Source organism: Triticum dicoccoides, chromosome 7B, assembly GCF_002162155.2.
Source record: "Triticum dicoccoides isolate Atlit2015 ecotype Zavitan chromosome 7B, WEW_v2.0, whole genome shotgun sequence".
NCBI classification, from domain to species: domain Eukaryota; kingdom Viridiplantae; phylum Streptophyta; class Magnoliopsida; order Poales; family Poaceae; genus Triticum; species Triticum dicoccoides.
This window is the reverse complement of record NC_041393.1, coordinates 3,783,914-3,802,504: the sequence shown is the minus strand read 5'-3', so window position 1 is coordinate 3,802,504 and position 18,591 is coordinate 3,783,914. Positions and strand designations below refer to the sequence as shown.

General features: G+C 44.3%; 1 pseudogene; it reads right to left on the bottom strand.

The window, feature by feature from the left end:
- The window catches only part of LOC119336917, a 37,086-nt pseudogene that overhangs the window by 9,738 nt on the left and 8,757 nt on the right, over nt 1-18,591 (bottom strand).

Below are 18,591 nucleotides of genomic sequence, written 5' to 3'. Positions count from 1 at the left end.
GGGAAAAACGTGTTTTCTGTAAAAAAAAATTCGCGAGAGGCACGGTTTTGCTTCCGCCAGAGGCACGGTTGTGCTTTTGCGAGAGGCACGGGCGTGCCTCTTTCGGAAAAGGACAAAAACGTGTTTTCTGTTTTCTTTTCTTTCGCCAGAGGCACGGTTTTGCTTCCGCCAGAGGCACGGTTGTGCTTTCGTGAGAGGCACGGGCGTGTCTCTTTCCGAAAAGAAAAAAACGACTTTTCTGTTTTTTTTATTTCGCGAGAGGCACGGTTTTGCTTCCGCCAGAGGCACGGTTGTGGTTTCGTCAGAGGCACGGGCGTGCCTTTTTCGGAAAGGGAAAAAACCCGTGTTTCCGGTTCGGTTTTTCGTTGGTTTTTTTCGTCCGGTTTTTTGTGAAAAAAAAGGTTCATTAAAACCTATCAACATGGGATCTAGTTTTGAAGATCTCGGCGCGAGGAATTCAATGGCGAAAGCGATTCGAGATTTGGACGCACGATTTAAGAGATAAAACATTTTGAATAAACGGATCTACGAAAAAAAAAAGGAAAACTCCCAGGTTGCGACAAGTGACGCACATACAGCGCGCCACTTGTCGCAACCTGGAGAAGTTGGAGTGATCTCCGCAAGAAGTACTCCTTAATTAGTGATTTCGCGTGTAGCTACCGCACGCACGCCTCACCTCATGGGCCGGCCCACGACCGTGCATCAACTCGCGTCGTTACGTTCACGTAGGAGTTGGCTAACCACCCCACCTACTGGACTGTTGTGACCGCTAGTAGATCTCACCTTATAAGAACAATTCGGCTGCACTATTTATTGCGTAGTTCCATCTACTGTATCACTTAGTTTTTTGATTTATTTGAATAAAAAAATGAGATTTTGAAAACATTCGTCATTTTTCAAGAAAAAAATCACAAACTTGAAAAGGCTCACCGTCTTTTAAAAAAACTTCAAGAAAAAAAGGGAAAAAGTTCATCGATTTTCGAAGAAAATTCATCGAATTAAAAGAAGTTCATCGATTTCTAAAAAAGTTCAACATATTTGATAAAAAAGTTCATGTAATCTCTTCAATTTGAAAAAAGTTCACCAAATTTGAAAAAAGTTCATCGGAATTTGAAAAAAATTCACCGTTGAAAAAAAGTTTGTCCACTAACAAAAAAAGTTCGTCAATTTGAAAAGGTTCATAGCATTTGAAAAAAGTTCAGAAATTTTTAAAAAAGTTCACCTGTTTTGAAAAAAAAATCATCCATATGGAAAAAAGTTCATCAGATTTGAAAAAGTTCATAGGTTATGAAAAAAAAGTTTGTTGATGTTGAAAGAAATATCTAGATTTTCAATAAAAAATTTATTGGATATGAAAAAATTTCATCGAAGTTAAAACAAACTTCAGCTTTTCCAGACAAAGTTCACGTAATTTGAATTAATTTGTGCATAAAAAGTAAATAAAAAGGACAAAATATGAATAAAAAGAAACAGAAAAAACCAAAACCAAAACTGGTCCAGAAAAACACACAACAAGAAAGAAAAAATGCAATCGCCTGGCAAAGTATAAAAGATGAAAAACAAGGGAGTTGCCATAACTTGTTGTCTTTCCCGGTTGGCTGACGCAAGTGAAACTTACGCTACAAGTTGCGGGTTGGATCTTTCCAGTACTCATTTTTTGCGCATTAAGCCGGAATGAAAAGGTGTGAGATGGGTCGGCCCAGCACGGGAGCGCTGCAGGCGCCCGTTTGCAAAAATGTCTTATAACTGACATCTGCAGCGCCAAATAGGGTTTGCCCAAAAGCGGGGCGTGGATAAATCAGTACTAGGCCAACGGAGGACCTGTTGGCTGGTTATTAGCGCACCCGTAAAGTGCATTCCGCTTCTCGGGTAAGCTTTCTTCTGATTAAATCGGATTGAGCGAGCCAGCTGAAAAAGGAAGCAAACCAGCACATGAACCACGTGCGTTACATGGGGTTTTCCTTCGATCAGGGACCATGTGCCATCGCACCGCTCGCACACCCTTCTCGATGGGGCTGAGTGAGTGGCGATGACGGTGTTGCGCCTTCGGCACTCTTCAGTGCTTGTAGTCGTCGCTAAGTGGTCAACGAATTTGGATGTAATTTTTGTTATTTCTGGTATTCTCTATCCTGCCATGATTAAACATGAATAGATTGAAAGTTTTCGAAAAAAAATGTTTCCTGTTAGTGCAGAACTCACTTAGTTCCTTTCTTGTCTTCTTTACTCTTGGCTCGGAACTTTTTTTTTTCGTTAAAGAAAATTAACGGAAAGGGATAAATGCCCGGTTCATAAAGAAAAGAAAAGGGTGAAGACACACTATTCAGCATTGGCACCGACAAAGGAGCAGTGGTGATATGTGCTTCACCTGGTTGAACCGAACCCACCAGATTTATTAGGCTTTGTTCGGTTAATCCTCTTCCCAAGAGGATTGGAGGGGATTTGCGAGGATCAGGGTTTTGGTTACCGTTCAAAATTTCGAGATTAACCATGGTTATCGCGTATTTCCATGCCCCTCGGTAAATGGGCTTTCAAGCAAAAAATATTCGAATTTTTGAACATTTTGATTGTAAACGGTTAATGTACAGTAAAGTACGGCAACATCTCAATTATTTCAACATAGTTAGTTCTACCGTTGTGGTAACAACCTATTTCCACCTTTAAAAGGTAGCTGGTACAAGTCATTTCTTGCACTTTTTTGAACTAATATAAGTTCAAGTGCTACCTATATCTATTTTGAAATAAAAAGTGAATTCAAAATTTAATTGTAAATTCCGTTCGAAATTTGCCCGAAATTTTGTGGTAACCATGGAAAGCACGTTTACCAGTTCCCCTCGGTAAAAATGCCTCATTTGGTAACCAAAACAGTGGTGAGGATTGGGACGTATTTTCACTTACAAGGCGTTTAAATCCCCCTCAAACCCCTTCAATCCTTTCGGATCCACACTCAACCGAAAAAGGCCTTAATTAGTAGGCGGAATTTAAACGGGGACGTACCGAGCACGAGGAGGGCGTCGGGGAGGGCGCCAAGCATCGGGAGCAGGAGCGTGATGACGTGGCCGTGGCCGCCGGCATAGTCGGGGCCGATGGTCCCCAGCAGCAAGTCACTCCCAGCCGTCAAGAAGGAAACTCGCACCTTGTAATTGAGGAATGATGGAATTAATCTTGACATGTAGCTTGTGCACGTACTCCCTCCGTCCTTTAAAAAGTGTACTTCCAATTTTGTTGGAGGGTCAAACTATTTCAACGTTTGACCGAGTTTGTGCAAAAATATATCAATTTTTATGAAACCAAATAGATATATGATGAAAATATATTTCATCAGGAATCTAATGCTACTAATTTGATGGCATAAATGTTGGTGCATTATTGTATAAAGCACGGTCAAATATAAAAATGTTTGACTTTCCAACAAAGTTGAAAGTACATTCTTCAAAGGACGGAGGGAGTATGTGTGAATGGGTCATGCGAATCCTGGGGCATACGTGCATGTAGCTGGTTGTTGATGCATGCTTGGATTAGTTGCTAAGTGGCCGGCTGTGCCGAGTCGTTAGGTGCATGCGTCGTTGTTGGCCTAGTAGTTAGGATCCTGGAGAGATTCCAGGCCTAAGGATAAGGTCATCGGTTTAGTGGGCTTAGTGGCTGCTTGGTGACCGGTTTAGTGGGTGCCTTGGGTGTTTCTGTACTGGTATTTAAGGTGATCAGATGAATGAGATAATGAGGCCGTGAGAGCCTGTAGAAAAATGTAGCACCGCGTGTACACTAAGGAGAGGATGTCCTCGACAAAGATCTTGTGCTGCTCCTTGGTGAAGTGTGTGCATGGGTGTGTGTCTGTGTTGAGTTCTTCTCACCTGTGTGAGTTCTTGTGTGAGACAAAACCATGAAAGGGAGAGATTGTGAGGAAGAAGAAGATGGGGTTGCAATGAGGCGGCTCCAACAATTGATATTCAGAGCCACAAGGTTCGAGGGGCTGCCGTGGCGTGCGGCGGCGTCTGCGGCGCGCGCGGCGGACATGGAGGCTGCCGTGCGCGGCGAGTCCGCGGCGGTTCATTGTGATGTCGTGCGCGCGACGAGCACGGTAGTCGCGAAAGCATGGAGGTCGCGGAGGACCTGCATGGTGGCGCGGAGGCCGCGGCGGCTCAGCACGACGACCGTGGAGGCGCGGTGGCGCGAGGCACGGAGACGCGGCACGGCGGCGCACGGAGCTGCGGGTTTCGGCGGCAGCAGCGAGTGGCGCACGGCCGGGCGCAGTGCTGCGGTAGCTGCATCGGTGGCGGTGCGCGACAGCGGCCGGCGAGGTGGCCGCGTTGCTTGGCATCTGCGGTGGCTCGTGCTGGAAGGACACGGTGGCGTCGGGCGGCAGCAACCATGGTGACGAGCTTGTCGCATCGGGCGCGTGTATGGGCACTTGCCGGGCGCGTCGGGTCCATGACGTGTGGTGTGGTCAGGCACGTCGGGCGCGTTGTGTGCACGCGGGACGTGCGGGACGCACTGTTACGGTCGGGCTCGTCGGGCGCGTCAGGTGCGCGCGGGACGTGCGGGACACAACGACGGTGGGGCAATGTCATCGTCATCATGAAGAGCTGTGAAGCCAACAAATGTTGCGGTGCGATGCTGCGGCAAGGTGCGAGTGTGGCGCTGTGAAGGCGTGATCATCACGCGGTGAAGCTGCTGCACACGTACCGCAAGAAGGTATAAGTGATTCACATAGATTAGTCCATAAGTCCATGTCAAGATTAGGAGGGAAAATGATGGAATTAATCTTGACATGTAGCTTGTGCATGTATGTGTGAATGGGTCATGCAAATCCTGGGGCATACGTGCATGTAGCTGGTTGTTGATGCATGCTTGGCTTAGTTGCTAAGTGGCCGGCTGTGCCGAGTCGTTAGGTGCATGCGTCGTTGTTGGCCTAGTAGTTAGGATCCTGGAGAGATTCCAGGCCTAAGGATAAGGTCATCGGTTTAGTGGGCTTAGTGGCTGCTTGGTGACCAGTTTAGTGGGTGCGTTGGGTCTTCCTGTACTGGTATTTAAGGTGATCAAACGAATGAGAAAATGAGGCCGTGAGAGCCTGTAGAAAAATATAGCACCGCGTGTACACCAAGGAGAGGATGCCCTCGGCAAAGATCTTGTACTGCTCCTTGGTGAAGTACTAGCGAATAGTGCGCGGCGGCACGCCGCGCCACATGGACTAATTAACTATTTAGATTTTTTGTAATATTTGGTAAGTACGACCCAAAACTTCTCTGTGGCGAAGAAGTTGAAGAAGTTCATACAAAAACAGTAACCAGGCTGACGAACAACACCTTCTGGAACACCTATGAGGCTGTGACTGCTGTGCTGCGAGCAAGCATGACAGAAAGATCGCTACATAGGGTGGTTTGTATACTGACTTGAGAATAATAACAAATAATATATTTTGAATTAAAAAGAGTTAAAACAGCATGTACGTAACAAAATAGTTTGTTGTCAACAATAATAAAATAAAGCATATATATAAGAGGGGGGAGCAATATACTTGAATAATAAGCAGCTCCTGAACCAATTGTCCAGCAGGAAGTAACAATAGCGGCTCACAACCTATATAAAGAGAAGAGCCATTAGTAAAAGTTGACAAAAAAAAACCTATGTGCACTAATGCTAGAAGTACTTCTCTTGACTAATACAACTAAAAGCTCGATTTGACAATCTATAAACAAAGTCACATAGGTAATATTGTTTCATAATGCTTTATAATATGTAATAAACTGAAGCACATAATTAAGAACACTAATTAAAATTGTTATTTCAAAATACAACGGACAATGGATACACGCACACACACATAAACATTGAATTAGTCAATGTTAGAGATGAAGAGAGAAGAGAATATTTACCGCGAGATAACTTGCACAATAGGCCAGTTCGTCAACCAAACTATACTTCAAAAATGATCATCAGTAGAAGTACTTGACAACAAACTAAGCATTAATCAAAAACTGTCCTTTAATTTTATAGTATAGTCACAATGAGGCTTCTCAGTTGGCACTTCATATAAACTGCAGCACCCCTCTTGGTAGGAAATACTATGGAATATAAAAGCATGGGCAATAATTTGGAATGTACAAATGCACGGAAGCAATTTTTCAGCACTTCTATTTACAGAAGAGACAGGGAATATGCTTCTCCAATTCAATGTAGTCAAAAGTCAATTGGGCTCACAATCTAGATGTACAACATATTGTTCGTACACAAAGTACAATGTAAAATGACGCCTATCCACAAATCAAACTCAATACAGTTAAGTCTTAATTCTTCAGCATTAACACCTCAAGCACAATATTTCAAGATTAAGAAACACATCCATATGATGACTTCGCGCAAACAGGAGATAAACGCCCATCACAATTTGTCCGGATCTTGGCTGTTAAAACAGAAATGAAGACATGAGCCATCGGCACTCCGAAAGCTTCCATATAAAGAACATAAACATGAACCAAATGAAGGAATTAATGTTGAGTTTTCAACAATACAATGAATCGGTTTTTCTTTTAGATTGCTTCTAGCAAGAACATTTCAATTGTAGAGAAAGCATAGAGAAACAATGCTATTTCAAGGATAGAACTACATAACAAGTCAAGCAAGATCTGGTTGATATGACACATATTATCGATTTTAGTAATGTACTGCCAGAAAGAAGTAAACCTGACATAGTGTGCAAGTTACCAGCTATAACGGAGACATAAAATGTGGCAATGCAGCGCTAACAAACGTATTTTTCTTTGAGACACATGTTTAGTAGGAAGAATAGTAGGAAAGTGAGGGTTTATTTCAGAAGAGCTATATGACAAATTATGGTCCGAAAATAAGCTCAACAACCCTTCCATTTATTTTTGGGTTAAAGGGAGCTTTATTGCATCAAATCAGTGTTCTAGTTACAATCATCCAACATACTAAAAGAAATAAAGGTGGAGCCTGGCCAAGCTGAACTTCAGAAAGATTGTCCCCCTGTACAACCCTGTTTTGTTCGCTTTGAATTTTCACAAAACGGTGATCGTCCAGAAAATTGCGCACGGTGTAGACTTCTCCATGCAATTTTAGCATTACATCTTATAAAAAATCAAAGTAATGTCAGGAATAGCAAATATGTACTTCTAATAAATTCATAAAATTCGAAAGAATATCACATAAGTTTTCTTGGAATTCATACCAGAAGCGATGGAGAAGAAAGAGTCTTGAGTATGATTGGGAACTTACAGGAGAAACAGTGGACAGAGGGTGGGCCACACGCCAACAGGAGCTGTGCTATCTCTTTTTCATGCAAAAAGACGACAGTTTTGTTAATGTTTTGGTTGTAAATTATGAGATAATCTAAGCATATCGAGTTGCTGAACTATGCCGTATGTGGCAAGGGCCGAAATCTGACGGGGGGCCACCAGCCCAGCCATGTATTCTTCTCTGTATTTTCACAGCAAAAACTGAAGCAGGACAAACCTTGACAGCTACATATCAGACTACACCTGCGCAAAACAATCAATGCAAGCTAAATCAAAACAAAACAGGAGTCCTACAAGTACATTTTGGGCATCCCTCGCCAAAGTTGTACCCAATACGCGCCACCAATGACTACATCTTACTCAGCGGGGGTGAAGAATTAGCATAAATTAATTGATACACTTTTCAGATTGTGACATGAGATCCTCATGTACCCAAGACTGAAAACAACCAGAAAAAACTTTCAAGAAGCAACAACAGTATTTTTGTTCGGCGAAACGTTAGTTAGTACTAAGAACAATAAGTCATCATTGTCATTGTTTGTCTAGAACATCAGTACATAGAAGCTTGTTAATCTGAAGATTGTATGCTGAACTCACCGATTGCAAGGAAGAGGGAGTCGGACACGGATGGCTCGTTGAAGGCATGGATGAGGGAAGCTGATGGTGCCGGTCTACCGGACACCGATGCCCAAATCATAGTATGCGTGGGTCTCGATTCTTGAACACCTCCGCACAGTCGAGGAGCCCCGGTGTTCGGCCAAGCGCAGAAGCTCTTGCGTGTGACAAAATAGTCGCCCAACTGCGGGAAAGATCTACTATTCTTGATGCTACTTTGGTTCTCCGGCCCCACGCATCCAGCAGGTCGACTGTTTCATCATCTCCTCCCTTCAAGTGCTCCCGTGCGCTCCACCTTCCTCGCCTCGGCTCATCTCACCGCGGCAAGGATGCGACATAGCCGTAGTTTGCCATGTCCATCTCGGCCGCCATGGACAGCAGCAATGGGAGCAAGGCCGACCTCGCCCGGTGACGAACGCCTCCAGGCAGCGGAACCATAAAAGCCACGGATGATCGTCCGGGCCGTCCAGAGGCAAGAACGTTGAAGCCCTGCTGTGCCTCCACCCAACCTCTCGCAACGACCGTGACCTCCCAATGGCTGTCCACCTCCATGGGGCGAGCCGGATAGGTTAGCCAGCAGTGAAAATTGGCCACCTCCCGCCGTGTGCATAGTCTGTTGCCGGCCAAGTGCGGCCCTATCTGGAACGAAGGCAAAAAAAAAAGATAAATCGTAAGAGGATAGAAAGGCATCAAGAAGAGCCGAGTAAGGCCAGTAGCGCAGACGGCTGGCTTGCAAATTTTTTGGATGGTGAACACCTTACCTCGGTCGTGACCTCCATGAGCACCTTTCGTGTGCCATCTCTCCTATGTGCACCACCACCTCGGACGCACGGAAGGAGACGATCGAGGGTTTTGTCAGGCACTGGCCGTCGGCGAGGTAGGCCATAGACGGGATTTGGGAGACGCTGGGAAGCAGCTGTGAGGTAGGATGTCGAAGGGGAAGCCCTTTTATAGGGCTATACATACAGGCAGTTTAGCGGTAGCACGCGGCAGATGGTGGAAGGGCAGCGAAGTACTCAGCGACGGGTGTTGCTCGCCAGAATCGACGGGAGCCTTCCAGGACCGACGAAGCCAAAATATCTCTATCTAGGAAGAGGAAAAAATAGTAAACAAAGCTCACGGAAAAGCCCAGAAAGATCGCTGCTACATATAAAATCTAAACGTGTCGATGAAAGAATTCACGAGTCAACGTACGTGTAACTCAGCCCAAATCTACCTAAAGCAACAACCGCCACGTCTCCCTAAAAAAAACATCCGCCACGTCAAAATGGCACGTGCAAAACGGCCAACCAGATGAATAAAGAAAACACGTCCTGGAATTGATCCACACACGCGTCGTAGGAAAAAAAGGGAGTAACCACCACGCGGAAGTCGCTCCCTGCATGTTCCCCGGTAACAAGTGTCAATTTTTGGAGGCCGTGAAAAAAAATTCCGAAAAAACCAGGTAAATGAATCCCTTACGGGCCTAGTATTCTTAGTATGTGCGTGGGTGTGTGTCTTCTCACCAGTGTGAGTTCTTGTGTGAGACAAAACCATGAGAGGGAAAGATTGTGAGGAAGTAGAAGATGGCGTTGCGATTAGGCGGCTCCAACAATTGGTATTCAGAGCCACAAGGTTCGAGGGGCTGCCGTGGCGTGCGGCGGCGTCCGCGGCGCGCGCGGCGAGCGCGGCGGATATGGAGGCTACGGTGCGCGGCGAGTCCGCGGAGGTTCATTGTGATGTCGTGCGCGCGACGAGCACGGTGGTCGCAAAGGAGAGGAGGTCGCGGAGGACCTACGTGGTGGCGCAGAGGCCGTGGCGGCTCGGCACGACGACCGTGGAGGCGCAGTGGCACGAGGCACGGAGACGCGTCACGGCGGCGCACGGAGATGCGGGTTTCGTCAGCGGCAGCAAGTGGCGCACGACCGGGCACAGCGCGGCGGTAGCTGCATCGGTGGCAGTGCGCGACAGCGGCCGGCGAGGTGGCCGCGTTGCTTGGCATCTGCGGCGGCTCGTGCTGGAAGGACACGGTGGCGTCGGGTGGCAGCAACCATGGTGACGTGCTTGTCGCGTCGGGCACGTGTATGGGCACGTGCCGGGTGCGTTGGGTGTGTCGGGTCCATGAGGTGTGGTGTGGTCAGGCACGTCCAGCACGTTGTGCGCGCGCGGGACGTGCGGGACGCACTGTTGCGGTCGGGCTCGTCGGGCGCGTCAGGTGCACGCGGGACGTGTGGGACACAACGACGGTGGTGCGATGTCGTTGTCATCATGGAGAGTTGTGAAGCCAAGAAATGTTGCGGTGCGATGCTGCGGCAAGGTGCGAGTGTGGCGCTGTGAAGGCGTCATCATCACGTGGTGAAGCTGCTGCACACATACCGCAAGAAGGTATAACTGATTCACATAGATTAGTCCATAAGTCCATGTCAAGGTTAGGAGGGAAAATGATGGAATTAATCTTGACATGTAGCTTGTGCACGTATGTGTGAATGGGCATACGTGCATGTAGCTGGTTGTTGATGTATGCTTGGATTAGTTGCTAAGGCCCTGTTTGTTTCATAAGTCATAGGACCTTTTTAAGTCCCAACTTATAAGTCCCGAGTACCTACATGTTAGTTTACATGGACTTATATGTCCCGAGTCCCTACCTGTTTGTTTACATGGACTTATAAGCCCGAGGCGACGAACGGACGCAGGTGAGAGCCGGCTCGGCCTCCGATGTTCATGAAGGAAATATGCCCTAGAGGCAATAATAAAGTTATTATTTATTTCCTTATTTCATGATAAATGTTTATTATTCATGTTAGAATTGTATTAACCGGAAACTTGATACATGTGTGAATACATAGACAAACATAGTGTCACTAGTATGCATCTACTTGACTAGCTCGTTGATCAAAGATGGTTGTGTTTCCTAACCATGGACATGAGTTGTAATTTGATTAAACGGGATCACATCATTAGGAGAATGATGTGATTGACTTGACCCATTCCGTTAGCTTAGCACGTGATCGTTTAGTATGTTGCTATTGCTTTCTTCATGACTTATACATGTTTCTATGACTATGACATTATGCAACTCCCGTTTACCGGAGGAACACTTTGTGTGCTACCAAACGTCACAACGTAACTGGGTGATTATAAAGGTGCTCTACAGGTGTCTCCGAAGTTACTTGTTGAGTTGGCGTATTTCGAGATTAGGATTTGTCACTCCAATTGTCGGAGCGGTATCTCTGGACCCTCTCGGTAATGCACATCACTAAGCCTTGCAAGCAAGGTGACTAATGAGTTAGTTACAGGATGATGCATTACATAACGAGTAAAGAGACTTGCCGGTAACGAGATTGAACTAGGTATTGAGATACCGACGATCGAATCTCGGGCAAGTAACATACCAATGACAAAGGGAACAAAGTATGTTGTTATGCGGTTTGACCGATAAAGATCTTCATAGAATATGTGGGAGCCAATATGAGCATCCAGGTTCCGCTATTGGTTATTGACCGGAGACGTGTCTCGGTCATGTCTACATAGTTCTCGAACCCTTAGGGTCCGCACGCTTAAGGTTCGGTGATGGTTATATTATGAGTTTATGTGTTTTGATGTACCGAAGGTAGTTCGGAGTCCTGGATGAGATTGGGGACATGACGAGGAGTCTCTAAATGGTCAAGAAAATAACGACAACTCACATAATAAGGAGTTAAGAAATGGAGATGTAGCTGCCATAGAGGCATTGGTGTGAGCTGAGACCAGTATCTTTTGCTTCATTAATTTCGTACTAATCAGTGCTAAATGGCATAGATGACACCATTACTACATAGCTTACACCATTGGGTTTTGTTTCTAGCTTCGTCCCTATTAGAGCAAGTGCAATAATGGACTTGTACCCCACTTACGTGGCACTTTTGAGTATGTGGAGGAGAGAGACATGGAAAAATAGTGGGAGTGAGCTCTCATGCAAAAGCCTAGTTATATGCGTACTCCTAGATAATTGCAGTAAATATGAAAAAAGAGATAGAGAGAAAGTGAAAAAAGTAGTACTCTTATAGCCAACCTTATAACTAACCGTGTTGTATGAGTAACTATAAATGATAACTATATATGACATGACAATTTCATATATATAGCCATGCATCCACTGGCTCGATGCACTTCAGTTTCCTAAAGCGCGTTCCAATGTGGGGGAAAACTAAGATGCGATCCTTTTTGAACCGAAGGCAGAAGAAGTCAGTGTTTGGTCACCGAATAGTCAATATTTACATAGGGGACTGGGGTTTTACAGTTACACGCAATAACCAGTTAAATACGACACAAATAGTAGGCCCCGAAGCATAAAAATGGCAAGGATATCAATCAGTCTACCTTGAGGAGTGAAGCCAACATAGTTACGACTGAACCGTCTCATATATTGTTGTGGAGAGGCCAACTTGTTTAGTTTTCACTAAGTGATTGAATTGCAACCGTCTCATATACCGTCTTATACATCTACATCTCTTTTACATGTTACTTTAGGAAATTTCATATTGCAACTGAGCCTAAATAAATGCTTTTGTTGGCTCGTAAAACATTGTAATATATTGATTGCATAGAGCTTATAGATATCCCAATGTAATATGGGTTGGAAACTAGGCTAAGTAGGGACTGGATGACGCATGTATGACTTAGGGTCTATGCTATGTAACCAACTGTGTATCCCCACCCCCCCCTGTCCCATCCGAGTTTCCACATTAAAGACGTGTTTTGGAATAGGAGATGTCGCACTAACTTGGCTGAACATAAACACATTACTAATTGAGTGTCTGAACTTCGTCGCCATCATCAAGGTTGGCCGACGTGATTTCCCGGTGCATGTGCTCGACCACCTTTTAGGGGTTTTCGACTTCACTTGACATTGTCTACCTAGTCGTGGGAGGTTCTGGGTTTTACTTGGGGTTTGGACTACGATGCTGAATTTGTTAGCCCTTTCAGTTGGTGTGTTTCATATAAAATTCCACCTTGGAACTGCCCTACCAATTTTCCTGGACTGTGGTTGCAATCTATGGGGGTTTCCCAAGATGAACACAATTCTACCTTCCCTTGTGAACTGGTTAATCTTGCAAAGGATAACCCGTACCCCAACCTCATTGGGGGGGGGGGATTTCAATATCCTACCAGCAAGAAAAAAATTGACCTTTTTGACACACATTAGCCGCTTTTGTTGAACTCGTTATTGACAATTTGGTCCTTAGAGAGGCTAGTTCGTCTGGTCGTCAGTCCACTTGACCAATAATCACTCGGTGCCAACATAGGGAAAATTTGACTGTGTGCTCATGGACACAAAATGTGAACTAATGTTCCCTACGGTGACTGTGCGCGCTCTCGAGCATATTGAGTAACTTTCGGGCCATGCACCGATCATTCCTGATTGAAATTTCATCCACTACACGCTGAGCATTCAAATTCGAATTAGGATGGCTACATCGGGATGGTGTCACATATATTATTAAGAACGTGTTGCAAAGGTCGACCGTTGGTTGAACCGATCCAAAGATGGAATTTTAGATTCATTTCTACATAATCAGAGCGACCATAGCAAGGTAGATGATCCCGTTGTTATTAACGTACTAAACTATTTTTCATGGTAAAAACCCACCCCATATGTAGGTTATCTTGTGTTCTACGTAGTAGCTTCGTTCGTGGTATATGGTACATAGGCTGGAGCATCGACCATTGTTTATGGTGCCATGTACACGGCTCGAGTGGGTAAGCAATGAGGTTTTTTGATCAAATAGGTGGCGGCATAGTCTACACGGTAGGCCTTCTGCCCTCCATGCCTTATGCATGGTTTTGATCTTTTAAGACTTTACTGTTGCCTGAGTTTTATTTGTTATGTGTGTGTAAGTTCGTGTTGCATTTGTGCATCGTAATTATGTCATGGGTTTAGACTCATGATCCCCTTGATGCTATGTTTTGAGTTAATACAAGCACCCTTTATCGAAAAAATGATTAGTCAAATTTTGGTTGGACAATTATTAAAACATTATTAACCTTTTTAGTGAAGGCTTCATTTGATTTTCTAAATAATTCCATTCGTGCGTGAGAATCATTGGCTTGTAGTATTTTAGTGCACAAAACCCTTTTAGTGTGCCCTAGTCCCTATCCAGAGAATCCAAAGGATACCTCATGGTAGTCGTTGATGAACTTGTTAGTGTAGGCACCCGTAGCCTCCACCTTTCTCTTGGCCTCATTGAGCCATATCTTCATTCCCACAATGAACTCTCCCTCATCTATTGTGCCATTGCCTGATGTGTCGAAGTCATCCATGATTTTGTCCACAACATCATTCTTGTCAAAGTCAATCTCCTCAAAGTTGATTCCAATGATAAGGGCATGCAACTCGGCTCGTGACAGGTCGCGACTATCATCATTGTCAATCTCGTAGAACAATCTGCATGTTGGCATAGAGAAGGAGCACTTCATGTTCATGATGTTCCATTGCCATATGAAGAACAAATGAAGTTGATGCATCATACTTTCTTATGACGTTTTCGTTCGGCGTGCCATCGTCATTTAGCAGACGGTCGAGTGCTTGTCTTTGGACAAGTTGTAGTATCCCAGAGATTACATGCCTATGTTTTGCAAATGCAGGTCGCCTCCGCTGGATCCAGGGGAGGAAGACCTACAATTTGAGGGAATTATCATTGTCAAATTGATGTTTGTAACCTAGATGTACACACACGTGCCAATCTGGCCATCATTATTTAAAAATGCAAACAACATCAGATGGAATGGATGTACCTGAAACAAGCAGTAGGATAGTGCAAGCAAGAATGATACAATGGCAGCCAACAAGATGGGCAGGCGATGCCCGGGCTGGATTCTCAACATTTTTGGGAAAAGTGCAATGGCGAAAGGAATAACACAAATTGCCATGATTCTTGCTGTCCAACTGGTTTCATTGTCAGTTGAAATACCGCTGCCTACGAAGCGAAACAATGTGTATGCAACCCAAGATTAACAGCTAACCGTGAAGTTGGCGAAGTGCATGCAAAGGAGGGTTGGTAAGAACATCACTATTCTTAGAATAATTACTTCGCCACACTTTGCAACATCCTACACCTCGAGTAATGCAACTTGGACAAGTTAGATATGTGTTTGATTCTAGCCACACCTATGGACAAATACGATTTGTGAGAATGAGCCCCACATGTCACATAGAAAAAACACTGTGATAAGTGTGGCTAAGAATCTGCTCACCTAAAGTTTGGCAATTTTGGTAAAAAAATATGTGGCAAACTAGGGCAAGGTTATTCACCAACTAAACAAAGCACTATGATTTGGTTCGATGGCATTTGATCAGCAAAACAACCAAGCAAAACTATGATTTGGTTCGAGGGCATTTGATCTGAAACTAACCAAGCAAGCACTATGATTTGGTTCAATCGCATTTGATCTGCAAAATACATTTTCATATGTTTAGGGAGCATAGTTAGGCACTACGATGTCTATGTATGCCACCACTGTATGTAAAACAATTTCTTATTCAACATTGGTTCGTAAATTGACCCATTGCACATAGTGGCAAACCATTCACATTGTATGTAATTTAGCACCAACTAACATACCTCGAATATTTGGAGATTGATTTATGGGAGATGTGGCTGACATACATATAGATGTATGTTCTTATTGGGGCTACTGCATTATGCTTGCCGACTTGATCATGTCTAAATGATAATATGTTTGATAAGAATAAGATTATACTAATCGATTGCAATTTATGTGCATCTTAGGTTTCCATTTTCAGCATGATGGTTAGAGCATGGGGATGTGCAGAACAATGTAGGCTAAATCAAATACATGGTATCTTCAATACCTTGTGGATAAGGTTGCCAAAATGCTTGTTACTTGGGAGGGCCAAAGCATAACCTCCATTGGACGCATGGCTCTTGTCAAGTCCTTGATCACCTCCCTAGCTATTTACTTCATCACACCGCTCATCATTCCACTGTGTATTCTTCATGATGTCAACTAACTTGAACGATCTTTCATTTGGTCCGTTTTGGACAAGACGACCGGTGCTAAATGGAAGGTCAACTGGGAAGCGGTTTGTTGTCCTACGGAGTATGGTGCGCTAGGTGTGCTCAACAACGACAAATTTGTGTGCGCTCTTAAGCTTCGATGGCATCGGTATGAGTGAAGGAGCCTTCCATGGTATGGGTGAGGATGTAAAATCCATGTGATGAGGATGTCCACAACTTCTTCTATGCCTCCACCTCCATTAGTATTGGTAATTGAGCGAGGACACCTTTTTGTAGGTCCCCTTGGCTTCCTAGACATGAACCCATGGATATTGCACCCCTTATCTTTGAGGCTTCCTCATGAAAAAATTGGAAAGTTAGAGAGGCTCTCCGATGCAATGTTTGGACCTTCAAGATCAAGCCTTTCACCATTGTATCCATCCAACACATTCGTGAAATATTTTCATGCTTTGGATGCTTCTCCATGATGTGCAACTTGATAAATACACCCAATATGACATCGTTTGGAAGCACATGGCTAGTGGGTACTACTTGGTGGCTTCCGCGAAAAAGGCTCAATTCTTAGGGAAGATTCTATCTCTAATGGAGCATGCCATGTGGAAGGTTTGGGCGCCGCCAAAGTTAAGTTTTTCTCGTGGTTGTCGATTCAAGACCTACAGGCCAAGTGAGGGTGGCCAAATTGTCACATTTGCCCACTTTGCAAGAGGGTGCAAGAATCTGACAACCAAGTCTTCTTCAAGTGTGGGTCCACTCTCTAAATTTGGCATTTGGTTATAGAAAAATTACAACTTGAGAGCATGGACATATCATTGTGGCACCTTGAGCACAATGTCACAGACTTGCGGAAGGTCATGGCCTCCCTATTCATGCTTGTGTCTTGGTTGATTTGCAATGAGAGAAACGCTAGGGTCTTCCTGCATGAAAGATCCCCCATATGGATCATTGTATTCTCCGTTTAATTAATATACGAGGCAAATCTTTTGCCTCGGTTTATACAAAGGCAAAAAGAAACATGGACAATGCAAACTCAATCAACAAGAGTGACACACCAGCTTATTGTAAAATAAATTAACTACGTATATGACTACAAGAATAAGATATTAGATTCACTTCTAATGAAAACAGAGTAAGTATAAGAGTTGTAGAAGATAACATACCAGTAAAACTGAACCACCCTTTAGTGTCTTTTGAATCAATGGCAACACCATTGGGCCCAATGCCACACTTGCCAGCAAACACGCAAGTCCCCAAATGAAGGTATGAAGAAAGATGGTGGAGCCAGCAAGCAGACCCATGCCCACCATCACCCGATTTTGTGCCTTTTCTCTGCTCCCCGCGAGGCCAAATGCTGTTTATATATGAAATAGAATTGAGACTAGTTCGGAATACTGGTTTAAACACACACATTTTTTTCTTTAGAAAAGGCGAAGATACACTATTCAGCATTGGTGCTGGTGAACGTGGTAGGACAATTCTATCTAGGTGCTAGCATGTTTTAGTCCAATTGCTTGCGTCTCGATTAGACCCATGTGTCAGAGCTTGGGAAAATCCGGACATGGTGCTTCGTCTCTCCTCCCAAGGAAAGGTGGCTAGGGATTCTGCCTCCCTTCGGCGGCGCTGCCAATCTGCCATGTCTCTTATGGCCTTAGGGTTATGGGTGTGCGGTGGATACTGGCCATAGTCGGCGGGAGGGATCCATTTTGAGGTGCTTGTTCAAGTTTAGTTAGGGATTGTGTCCTGCTCAGGAAGATGAGACATCGACAACTCCCTGAAGATGGAATAAGGTTCTTCTCACCTAGCCTCCATCCCGGTGGTGCGTCTAGCATCATAGGAGGACGTCTGGAGATGTGTCTCCGGTGGATCTCACGGAATTCGGTCCGTGATTCTCTTTGGTGGATCTGCTTGGATCCAGTCTTTGTTTGTGTCTTCAGGTTGGATCCTTTCGAGCCAAGCTTCTCCTCATTGGCGATGATTGCTATTCTGGTGCATTGGTCCTATAGGGTGGTAGCACGACGACTTTCCGACTGTTTACTACTCCCTTTATTACTAAATATAAATCTTTCTAGAGATTTCACTATGGACTTCTCTTTTGCGAATTGTAATAAATTAGTAAACTTACCGCATGTTCTACCGAATAGCATCATCTGTCTAGTACTCCATCCGTCCCGAATTACTTGTCACGGAAATGGATAAATAAATATATCTAGAATTAAAATATGTCTAGATACATTTATTTCCGTGAAAAGTATTTCTAGACGGAGGGAGTATTTCTTAAAACGAAATCTTAAAATCCATTGACACGGTTCTCGCAAAATAAAAATCCATTGAGTCTTTCTTAGAATGAAATAATGTAGCAGACGAGCACACAAAGAAGAATTAGTCCTACAATTAGACATTAGCTTACGGCTAGTGTGATAATCCTATTAATTTTTAGTAAAACTAAGTGCATGCCTAATCGAGTAGCACTATTTGTAATTGTGGGCATTGCATTGGATACGAAGGAAGACATCAAAAGAACCAGAAAGAGAACGATTGTTACAAAAAAGTAATAACCCTAGCTACTTCTTTGTTCATTTATTTTGATCGCAGGCTTATGACTACGACTTTCCACGGAAAATATTCAGAGGCTGTTGCAGTACAGAAACAAGCCCTGTCGGCCGTACCGATTAAGCCCATTAGGGTAACTAGCCTGCCTTGTTTCTCTACTTGCTCTTATACAAACAGGCCGA